The 23702-nt window shown below is 32.6% G+C and overlaps 1 protein-coding gene across 6 annotated transcripts in view; it reads left to right on the forward strand.

Annotated features, from left to right (window-relative positions):
• Nucleotides 1-23702, forward strand: part of LOC145280045 (uncharacterized) — a 434510-nt gene that overhangs the window by 76843 nt on the left and 333965 nt on the right. The window contains exon 1 of one of the 6 annotated variants that reach the window (XM_080131723.1): nucleotides 4104-4548. The exons of the other annotated variants lie outside the window; for them this stretch is intronic. The gene's annotated coding sequence lies outside the window, so the exon portion shown is untranslated. Of the gene's footprint in view, nucleotides 1-4103; nucleotides 4549-23702 lie in introns of those variants that run through there. 6 annotated transcript variants of the gene reach the window in all.

Below are 23702 nucleotides of genomic sequence, written 5' to 3' on the forward strand. Positions count from 1 at the left end.
CTGTGGACATCGACGAGAGCGGTTTTCCTGCCAATTGATAGGAGGGGTGGAAACGCGGACAGGTGGCTAAATGCAAGACCGTCTTATAACGAAGGCCACGCTAAATGTCGGCCTATCTAAATATGTAAATGATTCTCTCTCCACCTGCCCTCCCTTGTGCACACGCATTTCAGTTTTCTGTCTTTAATCTGTTTGAATAAAACTTTTTAAAAACTAACCAGCGTCCACAAGGTTTTCTATCAACAGTCGAGTTTAACAGCGCGAGTATTAACGACAGCCTAAATTACCAAATAAGATGCACGGATACGCAATAATATTATACATAAGTATTGTATCAGTTGTAGTTCAATGACTGGTTTTGAAAAAAGTCCTTTTTTCTTTTCTTTTTTTAGAATAAATTTTCAATTTAAAACCTTTCGATTAATTAAGATTTTGTGTTTTCGATTTCACCGTAAATTATCAATAATACAACTTTTTGTTGTTGTTGTATTTTTTTACTAGTGAGATACTACTTATCAAGGCTAAAAAAAACAGTTGAGGTTAGGAATTAAGGACACGATAAGTGGCAGTTGAATGATACTGATTACTATGAGAGGATTGAAAATCAATCTTCACATACCACCCACCCAAGACAACAGCTAACACAGGAAACAGTAATTCTCCCCCCTTTGTCAGAAGCGTTGCTCATTGAGTGTGAGAAGCAAAAGACAAGAATCACAAGACTGTTGAAAATGAAACCAAAGTCTACTTTTTGCTTTCCTAAGTGTAATTTGTAGCACGAGAGATGGAACATAGAGTCGGCCTATAAGCAATGTCATCGGTGTACGTGAATTAAAGAAAAGCAGGGAATAAGTGAAAGACAATTTATTTTACCTTGCCTACTCATTTGTGATTTATCCGTGTTAAAAAAGTTAATTTTTAATATAAACTATAAGCATGGTAAATTGCCGTAAATATTGGTTTTGAGTAAAGTATTCGGCATCAGGCGTCTTGCTATTCATAACATAAGGTACTTGATCAGAGCAGAAGGGACTTAGATAAATAAACTTTTAAAAATGGCTTCTTTGATATGACATTCATGTTAGTCCTTTTCAGTCCAATTTTTACTTTCTGAAATAAGTTGTGATATCTTATATTAAATACTAGTCTGGGTGCCCGGCGTTGCCCGTGTGTTTGGAAGTGTGTGTTGAGCAAAAGAAAAAAAAAGTGGTAGCAAGCAGGCAGGCTCGAACCCGAAGGAGGAAAAGAACGTGGGGAAAAAAGTAACGTATTTGCTGTTGTGCCCATCGCCAAACCGGAAGTGGCGAATTTAAATTTGGGCTAGTCAATCGAAAAGAGGGGACGACTTTCGAAAATATCGGCGAAAAAACAAAAAACAAAACAAAAAACAATCCCTCTCTGTAGAGAAGTGCCTAGTTGAGGGTGAAGGAATTAATGTTTTTAGCCAATTTTTCGATACTTGTCGTCCGAGACGTTGAACTTCAAAACGATACCGATCTCGTGAAAATCCGTCGCCTCTGTCGAAAATTTTAGGCAGACATACATACATATACATACATTTAAACAGATAGGTGTGATTTATATAATAGATTACATTATTTTAACACAAAATACGCCGCAAAAGAGTAATTAAACCAGGATAGATTGTTTTTGATTAGTTTCTTAATATTTCCTTGGAAAAAAAAAACAAAACTTTATATTATGTTTTAATAGTATTATTTGGACTACTGTCCTTATTTTGAATGTTATTTTCACAACGTTTCAGACGCTGTAATCTCCGACCTATTTCAGGTGTCAAAGTCGGGAATCTGCGGGAATTTCGAATGGAACCCTTTACTTAATTCACAGAGGTAACATGCTCTCGTTTCGTCAGCCATGACCGAATAGAAGTCCTAAGTAATTCGCAATTGTATTCTGAATATATAGCCCACACTGAGGATTGAACCTTTAACCTCAAGAAGAAGGTCACTTACAACTAAACTTATCAAGTACTTTATCCATCACGTCACTTTTCTGCAAGGGAAAAGGTTCAATCGTCAGTGCAGACAATACTCAGAATGCAATTGAAAATCACTTCGGGCCTTTACCCAATCATGGCTGACGGAATGGGAACGTGCTGCCTTCATGGATTAAATAAAGGGTACCAGGCAAGATTCCGTGCAGATTTCCAAGTTTGACAGAAGGATTCCCAAGTACAAGATAAACCTGAAGAAGGTTGAAACATTGTTAAAATAACACTGAAAGTAAGAACAGTAATCCAATAATCCAAATGTTACAAAATAATTTATGCCGCTAATAGTTACGTTTACCTAAATCTTTAATGTACAGTGCATTTGTTTAAAATGCCCGGTTAAAAAAAAGAGTTCTTGTTCAGATTGGCACTTCTAGCGATAAACAAAAAGAAAAAACTTATTTTGTACCTACTTGTCACGGAATGAAAGTATCCCAAATATCAGAAAATTTGATCAAGTAGAGATTTTTTACGAAAAATAAATTTGCCGTTTTTTTTTTTTTTTTTTTTTTTTTTTACCGATAAGTGGCAAACGATACCATACGTATCTAACGACCATAATAAGGGTAGTTAATCAGTGATTATTTTCACAGCACCCACGTGCATTAGGTTTGTCTGCCCTTGTTCACCGATTCGTTGATTTCATTTTTTTTTTTCACCCTTATCGAAACAGTAAAATTTGATTTTCTTGAATAAAAAAAAAAAAAATAAAATAAATAAAATACTTGATCAAATTATCTGATTTTTGGAATTTTTCATCTTTGTTCTGTAAAGGGTACGCACATACAGGGATTTGGGTTTGTATTACTGTACACAGATTCGAAAAAGTTGCAAAAAACAAAACAAATATATAACAAATAAATGTTATCAAAGACAAGATAAGTTACTTTTCTACCAAACTGTATATATTTTTTGTGTTTTTATTCAATGTAACATGTTTATTCAGCTCGAAAAACATGCAGTGTTTACCGATGTATTAGAAAATTCAAAATGGCGCCCGACTCTCTCTTTAACACGGTAAGTTTTGGAAAAGGTGTTATAAATAATAAACTAGACGAAATACTATTTAAAAACCACCGAATATATGTCAACTTATGTTACGGTAACATATATTGAGCGAATTTCTACCAGTATTTTGTCTAGTTTATTATTTATATCACCTTTTCCCGAACTTACCGTGTTAAAGAGAGAGTTGGGCGCCATTTTGAATTTTCCAATACATCGGTAAACACTGTATACTTTTCGAGCTGAATAAACATGTTACATTGAATAAAAACACGAAAAATATATCTAGTTTGGTAGAAAAATAACTTATTTTGCCTTTGATAGCATTTGTTATATATTTGTTTTTTTGATAACTTTTTTGAATCTATGTGTACAGTAATACAAACCCAAAAATTTTGTTTATAAAATATTTATATTGGAAACAAGTTATTTTTATTGACGAAATATATGTATATTAATCTTTTTTGTAGGAGTAATTAAAATCTTATTAGTTTGGAAAAGAAAATGGAAGCAGCTAATTGTTTTTATTACTGTTTTTTTTTCTCCTTTCATTGCGTTCTTCTGTTCATCGGTAGGTATTCATTTACTTTTGGTCAGTTGCCAATGCACGAAAACTTAGTGAAAGTCAAGAAGCCAAGTCAAACATAAGCTGTCAAAGAAAATCTGGCCAAATTAGTAATCAAATCAAAAAGGAAAAGAAAAAAAGCCGACTGCAACTACTACCTACAGCCGCGGTTTGGTATGAAAGCTAGTATTTGTGCTCCAAGCAAGGTAGAAGTTTGCCTTTTCTGCACTCGCTCATTAAGCTGACTGGATTATGGTTGTGAAAATTGGTCGGTGCAGTTCATTTAGCAAAACCACTGGAATCACTAGCCTATTAATATGGTTTTAAATTTGGAAGGCAAAACCTGGAGAATTTAAAATTGAACTTTGCAAGCTATTCAGATCATTGTAAAAACTATAAAACTCAACACTAATATGGAAAAACATTTTTAATTTTGAACTTATTCACATTTGAAATATGGATGCCATAAAATAGTTTGGATTTTATATATAAGGAAATTCATTCGATTCAACATGGTAGTACTTTTTTTTTTTTTTTTTTTGGCTGGTTTCATTCTGTTGTTAACAGGTTTCCCCGATTCTTTCTCGAATCAAGTACTTATGGGAGATACCACATGAAGGTTGCCAACATCTATAAATAAAAATAATGTTATACACCTGATCAGATTTGAAGTTGGCATCCATTTCACCACCGTCACCTTTCTGGATTTTTATAGAATTTTTTTTGTTTTCTTTTCAAGAGCATTTTTTTTCTTTCTTTTGATTATCACTTTTGGATTTAAACATCAATAAAAAAAAAACAAAAAATTATTCAAAATCGTTACCAAATGAACCATATGTTGTAGATGTGTTTTATTTCATAAGATGGGATGACATGTTAAGATTTTATGATAATAATTCTTTGACTAATGAGTATCAAACTGTCTGAAAATCAAATTGCACTAGATTTATAAAGGACTAACTGTTTGGTGAGTCTATTTTCTTTATTTCTTTGAATATTGCTTTGATCATTTCAATGTTTTTTTTTTTTTTGGGGGGGGGGTCCTAGTAATGAATGGGTATCCAGAGAATTTCAATACTTATGAGCCAGTCCCTTGTATTGACAGAGAATGCAGAGTCAGCCACGGAAACGGTCAAAGCATTTTACGATTTGAAAGTTGCAAGAAAAGAATGTAAAAATACAAACGACACTAAGCATGTTCGGTTTATGGTTAAAAAAAAAAAAAAATGTATTTATGCAGAACACGGAAATTATTCTTGAAGAGGATGTTTTGTAACTATTCGGTACTTTTAACCCAACAGTTTAATAAACATTCATTTTAAGTTGAAAATATTATCTTAAAAATAGCACGGTCCTTATTCTGCATAAGTAGCAACTGCCTAAAAAAAAAAAAGTTGAAAAACTCTCTAAAAAAAAGAACTAAAAAAAAAAAGAAGAAAAGATCAGCTTTTAAATCATAAACTGCTTCAGCCATTTCTAGAATTGGCTCAGGGTTCTTCATCAACATTCGGAACCGAATCAGTAATTCTAAAATCCCCTGAATACCTTTTGATTACAAGTAAATTCAGGCAGTTGATTCGCGCACAAGTTTCTAAAGCTTTTTGGCTAATGGTGAGGAGGGGCTTACTATACAAACTTTTGAGAAAATGTATGGTGTTTCTTCGTTATTAGAATGAAAATCGAAATATCACATTTTAAGTAAAAATCAATGGTACCTACTTAGTTGTCATGTCGCAATCATAAATATATGCAAAAATTAAAAAAAACAAAACAATAAGGTTGAAAATTAATGATTAATGAAAATAGTTTTTAAAAAAAAGTAGTGAAAATTGAATTTTATTAAAAGAATAAACAGGAGAGTTCGAATTGTAACGAGAGAGGTAATTTTCTGACAACTTTGGAAATATTAGGAAAATTGCTGCTTAGGGAACTATGTTACCGCGCTAATTTTTAAATTGTATTTTCGAGTTTAATTCAATTTTTCCAATATTTTTGTCTACTAACTTGTTAAGTGAAACTGCAGAATAGTTACACAGCACCCTCCCCTCCTCATGTTAAGAATGTCTTTCTAAATAATAACGTTATTATTTTAGTGCAGTAACATAGATGCATAAGTACCGGCCAATTTAGCAAAATTCAGTTTTCGTTAATTGTCTTCAAAAACTGTTTTCATTAATGATTAATTTTCTACCTCATAGTTTTTCCAAATTTTTGGATATGTTCAATACTGCGAATATGACAGTTATGCAGATATCATTAGTTTTATTTGAAATTAGATATTTCGGTTTTTAAATTCCGCTCTAATAACAAAGAAGCACTAAAAGTATTAACATAAATATAGAGCACTACCCGCCCCCCCCCCCCCAAAAAAAAAACAAAACAAATGCCACTCATAGAATGGTTAAGAAATTTCACAGTCCTTTCTGTAATCAAATTATATTTGGTACAAATAAAATTCAATCTATGTCTGACTTGTTCACCAAGTTCCAGTCATGAATATTTGTAACGTTGTCATTACATGTCAGCACTCGGTTGTATGCAGACAGTCACAAGGAAACAAAGACAAAGAAAGAACTCTACTCATTTTTTTTCCAGTTGAAACGGCAGACATTTATTTACAGGTACTTCCAGAGTAACGCCTTGTCTCTTATTCAAAAGTCTTTTCATATTCCAATGTGCTTAACAAAACTCTGTCATGTATTTGTAAGGCCATGTTTAGAACACATGTTTCCCTGTCGCTCTTAAGCTCCATGTGTAACATGTCTATTTCTCAACTTCCCAATCACGTTTTTCTTTTTTATAATTTTTTCTTTCCTTCTTCTTTGCTGTGATGTCATCTCGCACACGGCTCGGTCATTTGCATACGTTGGCTGCTGCCATATGTATGTGTGCACTCTGTCACATATTCAACAGCCTTTGTTTTATGAATACAGAGAAATTTTGATCAATGTCTAACCCAGGCCGTGACAGCCCAGATTTTTATCTGTTAGATTATCTTGAAGATATCTATCTAAATAATCCCTGGCTTATTCCTGGACTGAAAAAAGACATTGCAGGCAAAATCAGGACAATGCTGAGAAAGGAATGTGTCTGAGTTATTAATAATTTTGCATGTTGTGTCCAGGTGCGTTTAGTATTGAATGATGATAAAGCAAAGACTGTTGAACATTTATGACTGACACTTGATGGACAAGTCAGGCATAGACTGACGTTTCTTTGTATCAGTTTGTAGAGTCACGATGACTAGGCAACTGAGCTAGTTAGCTGAGTAACTGCGTGAAAATAGCTGGTGCTAATGTATAAATAGAAAACATCAGAACTGGGGGCAAAACCAGCATTATTAGACTGGACTTATTTTCAGGAGAGATGGAAACACGTCATCAGAAGAGAATACAAGCCGTTTCAGGGTCGTTCTCTTCTTTCTTAATTCACTTGCAGTCTTATATATAATTTTGTTTACCGTCTCTTATCACTTGTGAGGTATTTTATTTTAGCCTCTAGAAAATGTTGGGTAATCAGGAGAGTTGCATTGTGGGATTTTTTTTTTGTTGTTGTTACAAAAGAGAAGTCCCAGCATAACTAAAATTGCCTTTTAATTTAGTGCCTATTGTGGTATGGTCATACATTTGTTTGGATATACTTACTGCAATTTACTGGAACCACTTACTTGGATTTATTTACCATTTCGTATTAAGTACTTGCTGTGAAACACATTACCACGAGATTGCTTCATTGCAGGCAAGAACATGGTCGTCTTCAAATCAAATTTTAACAAATATTTGTCATAAACTGTTCTTATAAGTAATAAAATTTTGTTCATTCCATTCATCATTTTCAATCCTCTCATAATATTATTCATCATTCAACTAACAATCTAGTCATCTCATTAACCTTTTCCTTGAGTGGCTTTTAGTCTTGATAAGTGATGACTCTGTAGCATAAAAACAACAAACTGGGATTGCTAACAATTTTATTCATTTTACAAAAGGACTTCTTTTTTTTGCTATAATGCAATTATTGGCAAAATTTTCTTTTGATAATGAGGCTCCACTTATCAAGGCCAAAAAACTCGAGGATAAGGGTTAATGAGATGGATAGATTGGCAGCTGAATGATGAGGCATATTCTGAGAGGATAGAAATTCTCTACTTGTCACCCACTCAAAACAACAGCCGACTCCAAAAAGCAGCAATTCTTCTCACTTTGTCAGAAACATCGCTCATGAAATGTTAGAATTAAATGACAAAATATGGGGGGGGGGCGATCAAGAGCTATGATGCTGCAAAAAGATAACCCAGAGATCCAATTTTTACTTTCTACATTTTTTACTTAAACTTATGTTTTTAGCTGGTTCGTAGAAATTTTAATTGTTATTATTATATTTATTAAAACCATGTTGGCATGTTCAACTTTAACAACATTTGCTGCAAAGCCAAGATTAAAAATCCCCCATTTGTTTTGTACGTCGTTTTTTTTTTTTTTTTTTTTTCATTTTAGTTACGTTTAAATATAGTTGTCACAAAACAAAGCCGGTACTTAATTATTTGCAAATTGGACTTAAATGCAGGTCTCTTGCTTGGCTTCAATCCAAATTGAAAAATTAAACAAATTTGTCTGCTTCCTTAATAAATGAGAGCAGAAGAATGGGTGGCCCATTGTCAGAGAAAGCATATTACAACTCTTAATACAAACGACCTATCGCAATTTATAAGACAATCATAGATTGGTCACTATGGTTTTCATCCCATGCCCCTATAAAGGTCACATGGATTGGCCAAAAGGTAAAATTAGTAGTGGGACAATTACAATATTATCATCCAGTTCCGATACAATTCCAATTCCAATTCTAAAATCTTGATTCCGATACAATTACTGATTCCAATTCTAAAATCTTGATTCCGATACAATTACTGATTCCAATTCTAAAATTTTAATTCTGATACAATCACTAATTCCAATTCTAAAATATTGGTTTCGATACAATTACTGATTCCAATTCTAAAATCTTGATTCCGATGTTATTACTGATTCCAATTCTAAAATATTGGTTCTGATACAATTACTGATTCCAATTCTAAAATCTTGATTCCGATGTTATTACTGACTCCAATTCTAAAATATTGGTTCTGATACAATTAACGATTACAATTCTAAAATCTTGATTTCGATACAATTACTGATTCTATATTAAAAAATCTTGATTCCGATACAATTCTAAAATCTTGATTCCGATAAAATTACTGATTCCAATTCTAAAATTTTGATTCTGAAACAATTAATGATTCCAATACTAAAATCTTGATTCCAATACAATTACTGATTCCAATTCTAAAATCTGGATTCCGATACAATTATTTATTCCAATTCTAAAATCTTGATTCCGATGTTATTACTGATTCCAATTCTAAAATCTCGATTCTGATACAATTACTGATTCCAATTCTAAAATCTCGATTCCAATGCTATTACTGATTCCAATTCTAAAATCTCGATTCCAATGCTCTAACTGATTCCAATTCTAAAATCTTAATTCCAATACAATTACTGATTCAAATTCTAAAATCCTGATTCCAGTACAATTACCAATTCCAATTCTAAAATAACTTCAAAAAGTAGAATTTCACTTTCTGAGGGGTATGTGAGATTATTTAGCATAGAATCCTCACTTATTTATAATGTAGATATATCCTTTTCTTTTCAATTTGATAGAAAGAGCCAGCAATTGTTAGCATAACACTTTCTCACATAAAAATAACATTTTTATATCATTTTATATATTTACTTTTACTGTTTGCGCATCATTCTTTATCACTTGACTAAGTAAAACCGTTCAATTAATACACACAGTTGCTGTTCCTTTGCTTCAAAAGCTGTCGCTCCCAACTCAACTGTCAACATTCCAAGCATAAATCCTATTTTCTCTTGAGCGAGTCTTCTCATTAGGGATGTGGCCAACCTTAATGCAGCCCCTTCCTGTGAGAAAGCACCCCTATAAACGAATCTGGAGAAATGAATGTCAGTAAAACAAAACCTAACAAATCAATTCATATGCTCGATTCATATGCAGCGCGTTTGTGCTGCCTAACTTATATAAATCGACGTCAGGTTGTTGAGGTGGTTTCATATTTCGCTACCAGCACTAGCAGGTAGTCTTTAATCCCATACAAAATCTCTGAATATCGAATGCTGCTTTTCAACATGAAAAAAAAATCTACGCTGAGTGATAACAAGCTTATTAGACGGACACTAGCTTAAAAGCCTCCCTCCCAGTGGCCTTTTTAAGCTAGTAGTTTTAATGCAGTAACTAGATTACTTATAGCCTGTCCCCTCAGTATCTTCACTCTTATATAAAAGCCTCTGTGTGTGTGTGTGAGTTCTTTCCTCATAGGCTCAGCCGTTTCTGAACCTATCTTTTGCAAATTTCACACAAAGGTAATTTATATGTCTGGTAGTGTTCTTAGATATGTTTTAGTATTTTCTCTCTTATAGAAAAAAGAAGAATTTTTACCGAAGAAATATTTTATGTTACACTGGCCAAGGGAAATAATAAAATCTCAGCAAATCATTTTCAAAAATCGAAAAAATCCGATCTTTCTCTCTTATAGATAAAAAAAAAGAATAATTTTTACAAGGGGGGAATATTTTATGCTACACCGGGCAAACAAGATAATAAAATTTCAGCAAATCATTTCTTCTTAGAAAAAAACACAGATATATTGTCATCTGGAGCTATAGCTCAGCGGCAGAGCATTCGACTACAGATCGAAGGATCCCCTGTTCAAGCCTGGGTCTACCTCACCATTTTACTTTAATTTTTTCTTATAAATAAGTTCAATTTACGATAAAAGAAGAGGTACCATTTAAAATCGCCGCAAATTATTTCTTTGTTTGTATATTTTAAAACTAAACATTAATCAAAAGTGACTTTTCCAGGGCATTCAACATCAAGCCCAAATATCAGCTGACGTGATATTGTAAACAAACACAGACGGTATTTGATGAATGACATTATCATGGTTTTTTTTTAATTTTTTTTTTTTTTTTTTTTTTTTTTGCGAATCAGTCCACCGGGCAAATTATTCCTCGTAATATATAATAATAATATTACATGACCAGGTAACACCAGGCGTCCAGCTAGTTTATTATATATATATAAAATAAATATCTCTCTGAAAAGAAGTGTTTGAAAGCTATTACAGTGCAGCTTGTGGTAACCATTGTGGACAAAGAAAAGCCTCGCACGAACGGTTGTACACATTTTTTTTCTTTCCTGATACGGAGATTTTATTCTCGAAAATTCAGGATATCAAACATCTACCATCCTGTTGGTAAATAAATATATTATTATTGAAAATTATTGAAATTCCTTCCATATTGTCAATATTCTTTTCTACACTGACTCGTGTCCACGGTGCTTCCCACAAGCTGCATTGTAATAGCCTTCAAACATAACTTTTTTTTATACTAAGCACAATGCTTCAAGCAAATTTAAACATCCTTCACAAATATCTCTCTACTCTTCCCTTCTCTCTCTCTCTCTCTCTCTCTCTCTCTCTCATACTCTATTCCCATCTTATTTCTCTATCTCTGTGCTCTTCTCCATCTTTTGAGTGACTATTATTAAGATATATATATATATATATATATATATATATATATATATATATATAAATGAGGGGGGTCACGAACAATGTGTATTTTTTAACATTATTTTATTATTCCGTGTTTTGGTTTTTCATTAAAAATTATGTTTAGATCATTGTAATAATGGTTTTTAAATCATTGAAATAGTTTTTAACGCGTTTCAAGCGTTCTGTGAAGCGTCCTCTTCAGAAAGTATTTAAAATGTAAAATATTTAGAATATACTTAAGATGTGTTTAAAATGTAAAAGAGCATTTTCGTAGTTCATTTGAAATGTTTCCGAGCATGTGTGAATGGTTCTACTCTTCATTCGTATGTTCAATTTTTATTACTGGTTCATTGGGGTCGGACCGTGGTCACACACACCCACACACACACACACACACACACACACACACACACACACACACACACACACACACACACACACACACACACATCATGGCAAATGCTTGTCTGAGCTCCAATCAATGGTTTTCCCTTACCAAACTTTCATTAAAAACACTCAAATGGCTATAACCACTATCAACAATTTCCCCCACTCTCTATCCATGCCTAAATCTAAACACAGATTCCATGAACAAAGCTTCATCCTAGAACTGCCCGCCTCTGGAACTCTGTTCTTCTGCGCTGCTTTCTGACTGATTACAATATGATAGTCTTCAAGTCCAATGTAAATAAGTTCTTGTTGAGCCGTCCCCTTTAAATATTCTATTAAATTATCAGCATTAACGATTACTACGCTATCACCTCACGCACATTAACCCTTATCCTCGTGTGACTTTTGGGCCTTGATAAGTGATGACTCCTTTGTAGTGTATATAATATATATATATATATATATATATATATATATATATATATATATATATATATATATATAATGCGAATAATGGAAACAGTATTCCAACGAGATAGAGAAATAAAAAAGGAACAAACTAAGTTATATGTTCGTCAACGTTTCGTCTTCATTATGAGACTTCCTCTGAACACCAGTACAAATATTTGAAAATATATTTTGAATGTAATGAAATGTATGTCATTGTCCCATTTCAGAAACGAAAAGTCATTGGGAATTCAAAAAAAGGGAGGGCATAGCGTTGTAGAGAGTAAGATCTTTTTTATAACGTCATATAGCCGTTAATATATTAAAAAAGATATGATGTAATTCATATTCCTTTTTGAACAAACATATCCGTTATAATTCAAATATGGATGTGCAACTGAAATGAAATTAGTGTATTTTTGGTATTGACTGATTATATGTATTAATTAATATATGGTGTTTTCAATGGTGCAAGAGAGTTAAACTGTGTCTAAAATTAAATTATATTCTTTTAATATGACTTTACTTATTAATGGCGCTACATTATAGAAACCTCTACATTGTTTAATTGTGCTTGAATTTGCAATAAGCACTGATTCGAGAAGTCTCCGTCGTAGCTTATTTGAAATACATTGAACTATTATGAAATATATACATGTGTATATATATGAAATATATGCATGTATATATATATATATACATGCATATATTTCATATATATATATATACATGCATATATTTCATATATATATATATACATGCATATATTTCATATATATATATATACATGCATATATTTCATATATATATATATATACATGCATATATTTCATATATATATATATATATACATGCATATATTTCATATATATATATATATATACATGCATATATTTCATATATATATATATACATGCATATATTTCATATATATATATATATATACATGCATATATTTCATATATATATATATATATACATGCATATATTTCATATATATATATATATACATGCATATATTTCATATATATATACATGCATATATTTCATATATATATATATATACATGCATATATTTCATATATATATGTATATACATGCATATATTTCATATATATATATATATATACATGCATATATTTCATATATATATATATATATATATATATACATGCATATATTTCATATATATATATATATGCATATATTTTATATATATACATGCATATATTTTATATATATACATGCATATATTTCATATATATATATACATGCATATATTTCATATATATATACATGCATATATTTCATATATATATATACATGCATATATTTCATATATATATATATATATACATGCATATATTTCATATATATATACATGCATATATTTCATATATATATATATACATGCATATATTTCATATATATATACATGCATATATTTCATATATATATATACATGCATATATTTCATATATATATACATGCATATATGTCATATATATATATACATGCATATATGTCATATATATATATACATGCATATATGTCATATATATATATATATACATGCATATATGTCATATATATATATATACATGCATATATGTCATATATATATACATGCATATATTTCATATATATATATATATATACATGCATATATTTCATATATATATATATATATATATATATATATATATATACATGCATATATTTCATATATATATGAAATATATGCATGTGTATGTATATATTTTTACCCCTTAACATTTATTGTTTTGGGCTCAAATTAAATTCAAATATTTGACCCATGTCCAAGTAACATACATCTAAAATTTCAAGTGTTTAGACCCAAAATTAGCGGAGGAGTTTGATAGAGTCTGCAAAGGTCAACTCTGTAAACTTTGACCTCTTTCCAGACAAATTTTCGCCCAAAAACTGATTAAAAAGCTTACTCCATGTCTGAATACTCTTTATATAAAATTTCAAATGTTTAGACCCAAAATTGGCTAAATATTTTGCTAGAGATCGCAAAGTTCAAATCTTTTGAACTTCGACTCCTTGGCAGCCAACTTTTTGGCCAACATTTTGGCCAAAACCGATTAAAAAGCTTGCCCTATGTCTGAATACCCTTTATGTAAAATTTCAAATGTTTACACCAGAAATTGTTTGAGTAATTTGGTAGAAATCGCTGAGGTCAATTTTTTTTTAAATTTGACGCCGGTTTATTGTGTACGTGTATGTCTTACTTGTATATTAATTTACTTCCAAGTGGTTTTTCCATTAAGAACACATTTCGTTTTTTTTCATTCTATGATTTTTTTTTTTTTTAGAGTACAAGCATTATTATGTTTTCTCAATTGCTACTGGATTGGTTGGTTTCGTTTGTGTTTCGTTTGTGTATAAGGAGGTCATATAGCTTTTCTTTATCATACTAAACAAAGGAAAGAAGGAATTGGTACAAAAGGGAAATTTATTTTTTAGAATGATGAAATATTCTTTCATTCCCACTTGAAAAATTCCAGTTCCAGTTTGATTTTTGTTTAACGGCATATTAATCTCACATCACTGCATATTTATTCTCGAACCAAAGTGTGTCAAACTGAACATAAGTTGAGACCATTCTATATTTCTTTCCAGAATATGATAGAAATTCTATGTCGTATTCTTATTTTGAGAAGCTATGACACTTTCATAAAGGTTCTATGAAATGGACACTTTCTTTCCACATTTCCTGAGTAAAACAATTTCTTTCACTATTTCTCTTTCAAAACCATCACGCATATGTTTTTCCTCCTGGGTCATTGCATTTCTTATTATTTCATTGTCATAATTTATTTATTTATTTATTTATTTTAGTGGAATCATCTTCTAGCAACTTTAGGCAAAAGCAATTGTTTTCTTTATATGAAAAAAAAAAGCAACGAAACATCATTCACTGACCTTGACTGATAAACATTTCTTTGTTTTCCCCGTGATGGATGGATGGGAGGAAAGAGTAGATAAATAGGTTTGGCATTACATTCAACCGAAACAAGTACTCTTAAATAAGGTCGTCGGTACAATCCGTGCGAGTGATCCATAGAATTGGAAATCCTGAAGCCTTTTAGAATCTGAAAGGAACGTTGGGTCTGATAAAAGATGAAAAAAAATAACAATAATAATAAAAACTTTCACTTTCGAAAAGAAGGATAGTCTTTGCGGAGTTTATATATGATTTGGAGACGTGATATTTTTATGTGACTAGCAACGTTACTCGGTGTTACCTGGAGTGAAAACTTCACAAAATTCATTGCTTTACGAACTGAGTGCACGGAAAATTTCATGAGTCAGTTAAAATAGTTTCCAAAAAATGGCGTTACCTAAAAGCATTTTACCTTTTGTTTTTATACTGATGGGTGACCATTTTAAAAAGCCTGGAGGCCACTCGAGGATAAGGATTTGTGAGATTGCCAGTTGGACGATAAACAATCCCTTAAGATGATTGGAAACGATGGCTGGAATGCGGCTGGACTGCTAAATGTTTTGGTTTCGATTCTAGCTGATGGCATCCAAGTCATTTTTTCACTTTTAAAATCACTATATATATATATATATATATATATATATATATATATATATATATATATATATATATATATATATATATATATATATAATGATAGATGGATGACGTCAGAAAGCTGGCATTCATTTATCGATTTTCAAGGAGACACACACATATTACAATTAATTTGATAAAGTACTTTTTTTTTACACAGAATAATCAAATTTTAATGAGATCGATCGTATACCAGCTATGCCTATTTTGCTGACGAGGAGGGGGGGGTGCCAAGGGAGATAACTCCATCACTGCTTAAAATTTGTCAAAATTTGACGAGATTATTTTGAAACGTGGACAGAAAAAATACTTAGATAAATATTTTGGGGTTTTTTTTCACTTATTTTAAAGAGTTTCTCTGTCCTTTTTGGATCCCCTTTTCTTTTTGTCCTTTTTTTTTTTGTTTAAAGGCATCCACCTTCTCGGCCGTGAAACAGGCAAGATGGTCACAAGGTGATCAATCTCATTAAAATTTGATTTTCCTCTGTAAAAAAAAAAAAAAAATAAATTAAATGAAATTTTTTTTATGAGAACTTAATTCCATAACGGGTACGTACAATATATATATATATTTCAATTTTTTAATGTCTTAATTAAACTAAACAAGTACCCCATCTCCAAACCCACAGAACAATTGCATTATCATGGTCATCTTCACAAGCAATCGACAAACGTCATGAGATATAAAGTACTTTTGTGTTTAATTATAGATTGTTTATAAGGTTATAATGTCACCATCTTAAGTGTCTCTTTAGTCTAAATATCAGAATTAAGTAAACTTTTATTTAAAGTGACTTGTTAACATAAGATGACCCCCACCCTATGTAATAAAGCGCGAACATGCGTGTGCAAATGCCCAGCCGTATGCAAAGAAGAAGACTATAAAAAGAGCGTGTGAACAGATCGACGATCATATTAGAGACGTGGGTGACGTTACGAGAAGTCACATGTGGCGGGAGAAAATGTGGAAATAAATGTCGTTGTTACAAAAAAAAGAAGCAAAGTTATTACTTGTCCTAAGTTCCTTGCGACGTATTACCCCCCCCCTCTGCATAACTTAACAAAAAAAAATGTCAACCATGGAATCAGTAATTAAGATTCACAGTCTGGTTATAGTAAAGATTGTTCTTTTTAACTTCCGATTTCTCTGTCTTATACGGGACGATGGTGACAAGCAAGATACGGTCTCTTCTAATCAATGACTATCTTTCTCGTAGACAACGTAAAATGTGCCCCCTTTCCCCCACGTTAAGAACGGCTGTTTTATCCGTTTAACCATATCTAATTATCCAACCAAAAGGACAGCAGAAACCGGAAGTAAAAAAAAATGCAAACTATCTTAACTATAACCCACAATTCTTTCTGCAATGCAACCATATTAGTAGTGTTGGAACAACTAATCGGAATCGGGAATCAGAAAAATCGGAAGATTTGGTGGTATCGGAATCGGTATTGGAATCGGAAAAATTGGTGCCTATTTTTCCATGCCAAATCGATTCTTTTAATTGTCTTTTTCATCTGATTTCGTTCAAAGTAAAATCTTCCATTGCTGGTAATAATAATAAAATAATAAATATTTCTTGATTTTAAATTACCAGTAAAGCTAAAATCGATAGATCATCCTCCACAAGTATATTGTGACGTTTAGGAAAATATCTGCATATTTAACATGTGTTTTTTACGAAGATCAGGAAAAATAACAATCTTATAGTTAAATAATTAGAGATTTATACAGAATCGGAATCGGTAATACTGATGCAATTCTCTATCTATATAAAAGCCAAGTACGTCCAAGGATGGAATACTGTTGCCATATCTGGGCAGGAGCTGCTAAAAACATCCTATCCTGCCTTGACAGAGTACAAAATAGACTTCGTGGCTTAGTGGGGGATGCCCTTTTCTCTACCCTGCAACCTCTCTCCCACAGAAGAGACGTTGCGAGCCTGTCCTTGTTTTATCGTTATTTCCATGGCAGATGCTCGTCTGAACTCCAATCTCTGGTCCCCCCTCGCCAATCTTTCACAAAAAACACCTGTCTAGCTGAATCCACTGTGAAAATTTTCCCCCACTCTATATCTGTGCCTAAATCAAAACGCGGATTCCATGAACAAAGCTTCTTTCTTAGAACTGCACGCCTGTGGAACTCTGTTCCGTCTGCCTGCTTCCCTCCGGACTACAACTTGGTTGTCTTCAAGTCCAATGTTAACAAATTCCTTATGAACCGCCCCCTTAAGTAAACATTTCAGCAAATCTCCTCACTAACGTAATGTACTTGCAATAACCCTTATCCCTGAGTGGCTTCCTGGCCTTGATAAGTAGTGATCGCTGTGTAAAAAAAAAAATCGGGGAAAATATTGGAATCGTCTCGTATATTAGTTCAAATAAATTTTCAACCATTTATATCCAATCACTATTTCACCATCACTACTCGTCATTTGTGATGTTTCCTCTTCTTCTTCTTCTTCTTCTTCTTCTTCTTCCTCTTCTTCTTCTACATGTATCAGGTCTGTTTTCGCAGATATCGATGATCATAGCTTATAAGTTCTCTCAAACCATTTTCACCACTATGTTTCTTGCAATATAGTAGGTTAAAATTATTTGCTATAGGGGCAGTGCTCATACAGAGTGGGTAACCTTAGCCATTATACATCAATCAGTATCACAGGCTTAACACAACGAAGAGTTCCCCAATTCCGGAAGTTCATCCATCACCAGTCTGCCGTGACCTCACGTACTCTGATCGGTAAGCTGTGGATACTAGCATTTCTATTAATCTCGTATCCTTTTCTAAAATTAATTTTCATGTGAAGAAGAAATGATATAGAATCTCACACTGAGAAAGTATTTATATACTTTTCCTTGTTTGTTTTCTTGTGTGTATGTGTGTGCGTGCACGCGCGTGCGCCTGTGAAACAAGATATCCTATACATGCATTATTAAGAAACAGATATCAATTTAGTTTCTTACTTTGCGAACCAATCATTTGACCATCTGTTAAATCTATAAGTAGAAATTTCAAACTATTTGGCTTTTCAGATTCTGGCAAAGAACACAGCTGCATTCACCCCCCAACCTGCCACCTCCCCTGGGCTCTGCATGTTTATATTTGGAATTAAATACACATACCACATTATATAGATCTAAAAAAAAAAAAAAACGAAAAAAAAGAAATAGCTTGTAAAATATTGATAAGTGAGTCAGAAAGAAAAATTAAACTCAATCTGATTTATTTAGTTTCATAAATAATGTTTTAACACGTTACCACGAGACTGCTTCCTTGCTGATTACAGCATGGTCGTCTTCAAATCCAATGTCAACAAATTCTTGTCCTAAACACTTCCATAAATAATCAACACAGTGTAGGGAAAATCGTACAATACCTGACTAGCGTGGGGGTCGTTTTCATTCGCTTAAGGAAAAAAGAAAACATAAAAAAACAGGTGATGTATGCATGACCCCCCCCCGTGAGTGCACATTGAACGAGGCATAAAAAATGACTGTCCATCATTTGTGCACCCTCCATTTAGCTCCAAAAGTCCCCAAAGCCTTAGCATATTTAAATTTGAGTTCAGCACCATACAAAACTGATAAATAGGCATACACAGAAAATTTTGGACAAATATGGTAAAATAGTCCCAAAAATGGAGTGTTTTTATTAGCCCTGAAAGAACCCCTGGGGCACACTCAAGAGTTATTGCGAAGTCTAGACAAGCAAAATTATATAGAAATCAGTTAGTTACAACTTTTCAGAAAGTTTTATAAAAATCCAAGGCGTCAATTTTAGCCATTTTAACTGAAAGGCACCCCTAGGGGGGCAACCGGAGTTTTTCCAGAAAATCCGTTCTGTTACTTTTTTACTCATATCATGTTTAATGTTTGTGCAAAATTTTTTAAAATTTCAAGGCGTAGTTATTGAGGAAAGTGCGGACAGACGAACGGACAAGGGTGAATTTACATGTACACCCTCCTTTTTTTTGGGGGGGGGGGAACCAAAAAAAGCTAACATGGCGACGTCGCTTTTTGTATTTGACGATCACGAGTGCGTAACGCAAATTCTATGCAAATAAGATTATGCAATATGCATAAAAGAAAGGGTAAAAGGAACGACCGGCGAGTTGAAAGACAGCGTGTTATGCAAACGTGTGTGTGTTATCAAGTTTATTAAAGCTGACTCAAAAGATTGTAGGCGGAACAGAACACAACTGTAAAACTCCACTGAAATGAATTTTCAAACTAGACGCAGTTCACATCATTGACCAATATTAGTACTTCCATAGCGTTCCTCATCTTTCGATTGGCAATCATTTCCTCATCAGTCTTTGTTTTTGAATGGGTCTTGGCTTTGATAAGTGGTTACTCAATAGCAAAAAAAAAAAAAAGAAAAAAAAATTCTCAGTTTCTGCGATTGCAATTTTGTACAAATTATCGTTTTATAAATTCTTTTCTTTTTTTCCATTAATGAAAAAAAAATCTAATTTATAAAAGTCACTCTGTCTGTCTGTCTGTTTGTACTATAAAAAGGAATATGTGCAACATACAGAGGAGCACGTTCAAGAGCACGTTCGAAACTACATCTGAGAAAACAGACGTCAGAGAAGACAATTATGTAAAAGACGTGGGTGACATCACGGCTGTAATAAGAAGTCACGCATGGCAGGAGAATGAGGAAATAAATGTGGTTGTTACCAAAAAAAAAAAAAAAAGAAAAAGGAGTCAAGTTATTACTTGTCCTATGTTTCTTTGCAACATAGATTGCATACAACGTGTGGGTCCCTGGTGTCTACATGTTAACGCGTGTGTAAATGTGTATAACTTACACATCATCACACTACACACACACACACTTATGCCTCATTGATTTTTCTCGTGATTCACAATGGAAATTCTATGCTGGTTAGTAATGACAGAAGTTCACTGAACTAACATTATCCACTTCTAACTCTTGTAAGCGCACCAGTTCTTCTCTGTGCTTCTGGAGAATAGGGGATGCTTCCCCCCTTTTCGGAGAGACAAAGATATGCGTGTTCACCCCATGCTTGCCGGCAACAAAAGAGAATGAGTTCTGGCGAATTGCATTTTTGTCCCTTCCCCCGTATCCCTTCGTAGGTGACCAAATCACCTCCTGGCTATGGGGGCAGTGACAACGTAGTGGCGCTTCTGTCATATACTGCCACATTTGGATGGCAAGACTATTGTCCAGAAGTTTTGTTATCGCGTTGATACTATTATTATTATTTTTATTATTATTTTTTTTTTTGTGGTATGGTTTTATTGAATCTTGTAAAAACGGATAGAACTTTCGTTAGTTTGATAGAAACATTAAAAAACGCACCGTTCCAAGATTAAAAAAAACTACCGTTAAAACAACAAACGGACTTCTACTTGCTGATTCTCTGCTCCAACAACATGGCGAAAAAAAAAAAAAAAACAGAAAGAAAGACATACTGAAGATGGTTTCCTTCGAAATATATTTCAATATAAATTTCAAACAAAATAAATGTCTGTTTATTTTGTAATAATGCGTTGTTTTGGCTTCAAACGTATATTTTATTTTATTCAAACTTCAAACTATATTTATTTAAAACACAAAAACAGACAACACTCGTCGTCAACAACGAAATTATATTTTCTTATTGTTTTTATTAATTAAAAAAAAAACTTTTAAAATATTTTAAATTTGTAATCCTTAAAAAATTAATCAGAAAATAATTAACCAAAAAGAGTTGCCTCGAAATATATTTATGAATTTCAATATAAATTTCAAATAAAATAAATGTCTGTTTATTTTGTAATAATGCGTTGTTTTGGCTTCAAACGTATATAATACGTATTTATTTTATTAAAAATGATTGTTTTTTTTTTGGGGGGGGGGGGTTGTAGATATTTTTCTTTCATTGTTCACCTGTTTATTGCGTATTTGTTTATTTCCAATTCCTTTCCGTTTGTACGAACATTAATTTTCGATTCATCCGGTGCATTAATAAATCGTTTAGACTATTCTGCATTGTTGTTCAACTTCTTGCAGATTAATTCTGACCGATGATAATGCAAGGATTAACTTTGCTTATTTTTTATCTCTTCCACCGCCCCCCCCCCACTCTCTGATCTTTGAAGAAATGTTCAAAACTTTTGCTAATTTTAATTAGTGATCTTTAGTCCACACAGTCTTATTAATCAATAACAGCACAAAGAGATTCATTGTTTCTGATTATTCAACCGTGATCACCTCCTCATCAAATTGATAAAATATATTGGCGGCTCGATAAGAATAAAACTGCTGTTTCTCGTCAGCTAAACACTCGGCATCTTTAAATCAATGAAGCACAGAAAATCTTAATGAAGGATCCAAATAAGATTTCATACATTTTTTTTCTTAAAATTATTATCCAGTGCAAGAAAGGGGGGCGAGATTGCGGTAAGTGGGGAGAGGGTGACAAACATACCCAGCATATTTTTTTTTTTTTTACATAGGCATCATCACTTATCAAAGCCAAGCGGCCATTCGAGGATAAGGGTTAAAGAGTGTACAGTAGACATTGGACACTATAGTAATCGTTAGTAATGGAGATTCGGTAAATTTGTTAACAAGTGGAACGGCTCATCAAGAACTTGGTTACGCTAGACTTGAAGACAACCATATTGTAGTCAGCTGGAAAGCAGGAAAACGGAAGACAATTCCACAGGTATTGTATTTCAATACAATCAAAAACTATGCTGAAAACGAAGAGAGTAGGGCTCAAAATTAAATAACATTTCCTTTAAGATATAGAATGACATCACCACCATTCAAAAAAATAAAATAAAATGAAATAAAAATACCATTCATGGAATCGTCACTAAAATTCGCAATCCTTTCTGCAATCCAACTATTTTGATACAAATAAACTTCCGCTAGTCGACCAATTTTTAATTCTAGTAAGAAAATTAAGTAAGAAATTAATTTTAGACTATTTTTTTATAAAGGATTAATTCTTGGTCTCTCCTCCACCATAAACAAATCTTCTCTCCTCAATAAAACCTTTAAATTATTAACAAGTTTCCTCGTGTTTCCATGCATGAAGATATTCGTCTTAAGTCCAACAACCACTAGACGATGCAAAAAAATATTCACTTGGAAAAACCGACGATGAAAAGATGAAGATCAGACACGCGTATGTACAAAAGATGTTTATTTAATTTAATTGTTGCTTGATCACTCGCCGGCAATAACACACAAGTATGAACATGGTCAGTACTAGATGGGTGACGATTTGAGAAGGTCAGGTGTTGTATGTAAGAGGACAAAAGCTCCAACCCTACTTCAATATAAGCTGCTAAAATAACAGATATAATGATAAAACAGAAACAGTCAACTGTTGGTGATGTTCTGTTCTCAAACATGTGGCGAAGCTCCTCAGCATATACACATAGATTAATGCTTACACCTCTTTTCTAAATTTCAATATATGAGTATTTGTAAAGAAAATATACAGTTTATTTTTTGGGGTCTCCATGCATGAATTTTATTCGTTTTAAGTCTAATAATCACTAGACGATGCAATAAACGTCCACATGGAAAAAGCGACGATGAAAAGCTGAAGATCAGACACACGTATGTACAAAAGATGTTTATTTAATTGAATTGTTGCTTGATCTCTCACCGGTAATAACACACAAGTACGCATTTATTGAAACGCACAAACACACGTGCGTATGTGAGAAAAGAATGTGTGTTCCGATGCACGTCCTCTTTTGTTTAATGATTGTTTATGAAAACGCAACACTAAAACCATCTGATTGCTGTGGAAAAATAACCAACAATCCCGGCATAGTGATATAACGTTTCGAAAACATCTTATTACGAGCAGAAAATGGTTGGAACAATTAGAAGATCTGTTAGACAAATATTTCATTTGTATCATTCATCACTGTTAATCGCTTGACACCCTCCCTCATCACTGTTAATCGATTGATACCCCCTCCTCATCGAAAAACAATCCTATCGATAGAATCGTTAAGAAAATTCAAGATTCTTTCTGCGATCAACCATTTTTGATAAAAATAAATT

This window comes from Euprymna scolopes, chromosome 7 (genome assembly GCF_053919585.1).
Source record: "Euprymna scolopes isolate OS-2025 chromosome 7, ASM5391958v1, whole genome shotgun sequence".
NCBI lineage: Eukaryota > Metazoa > Mollusca > Cephalopoda > Sepiida > Sepiolidae > Euprymna > Euprymna scolopes.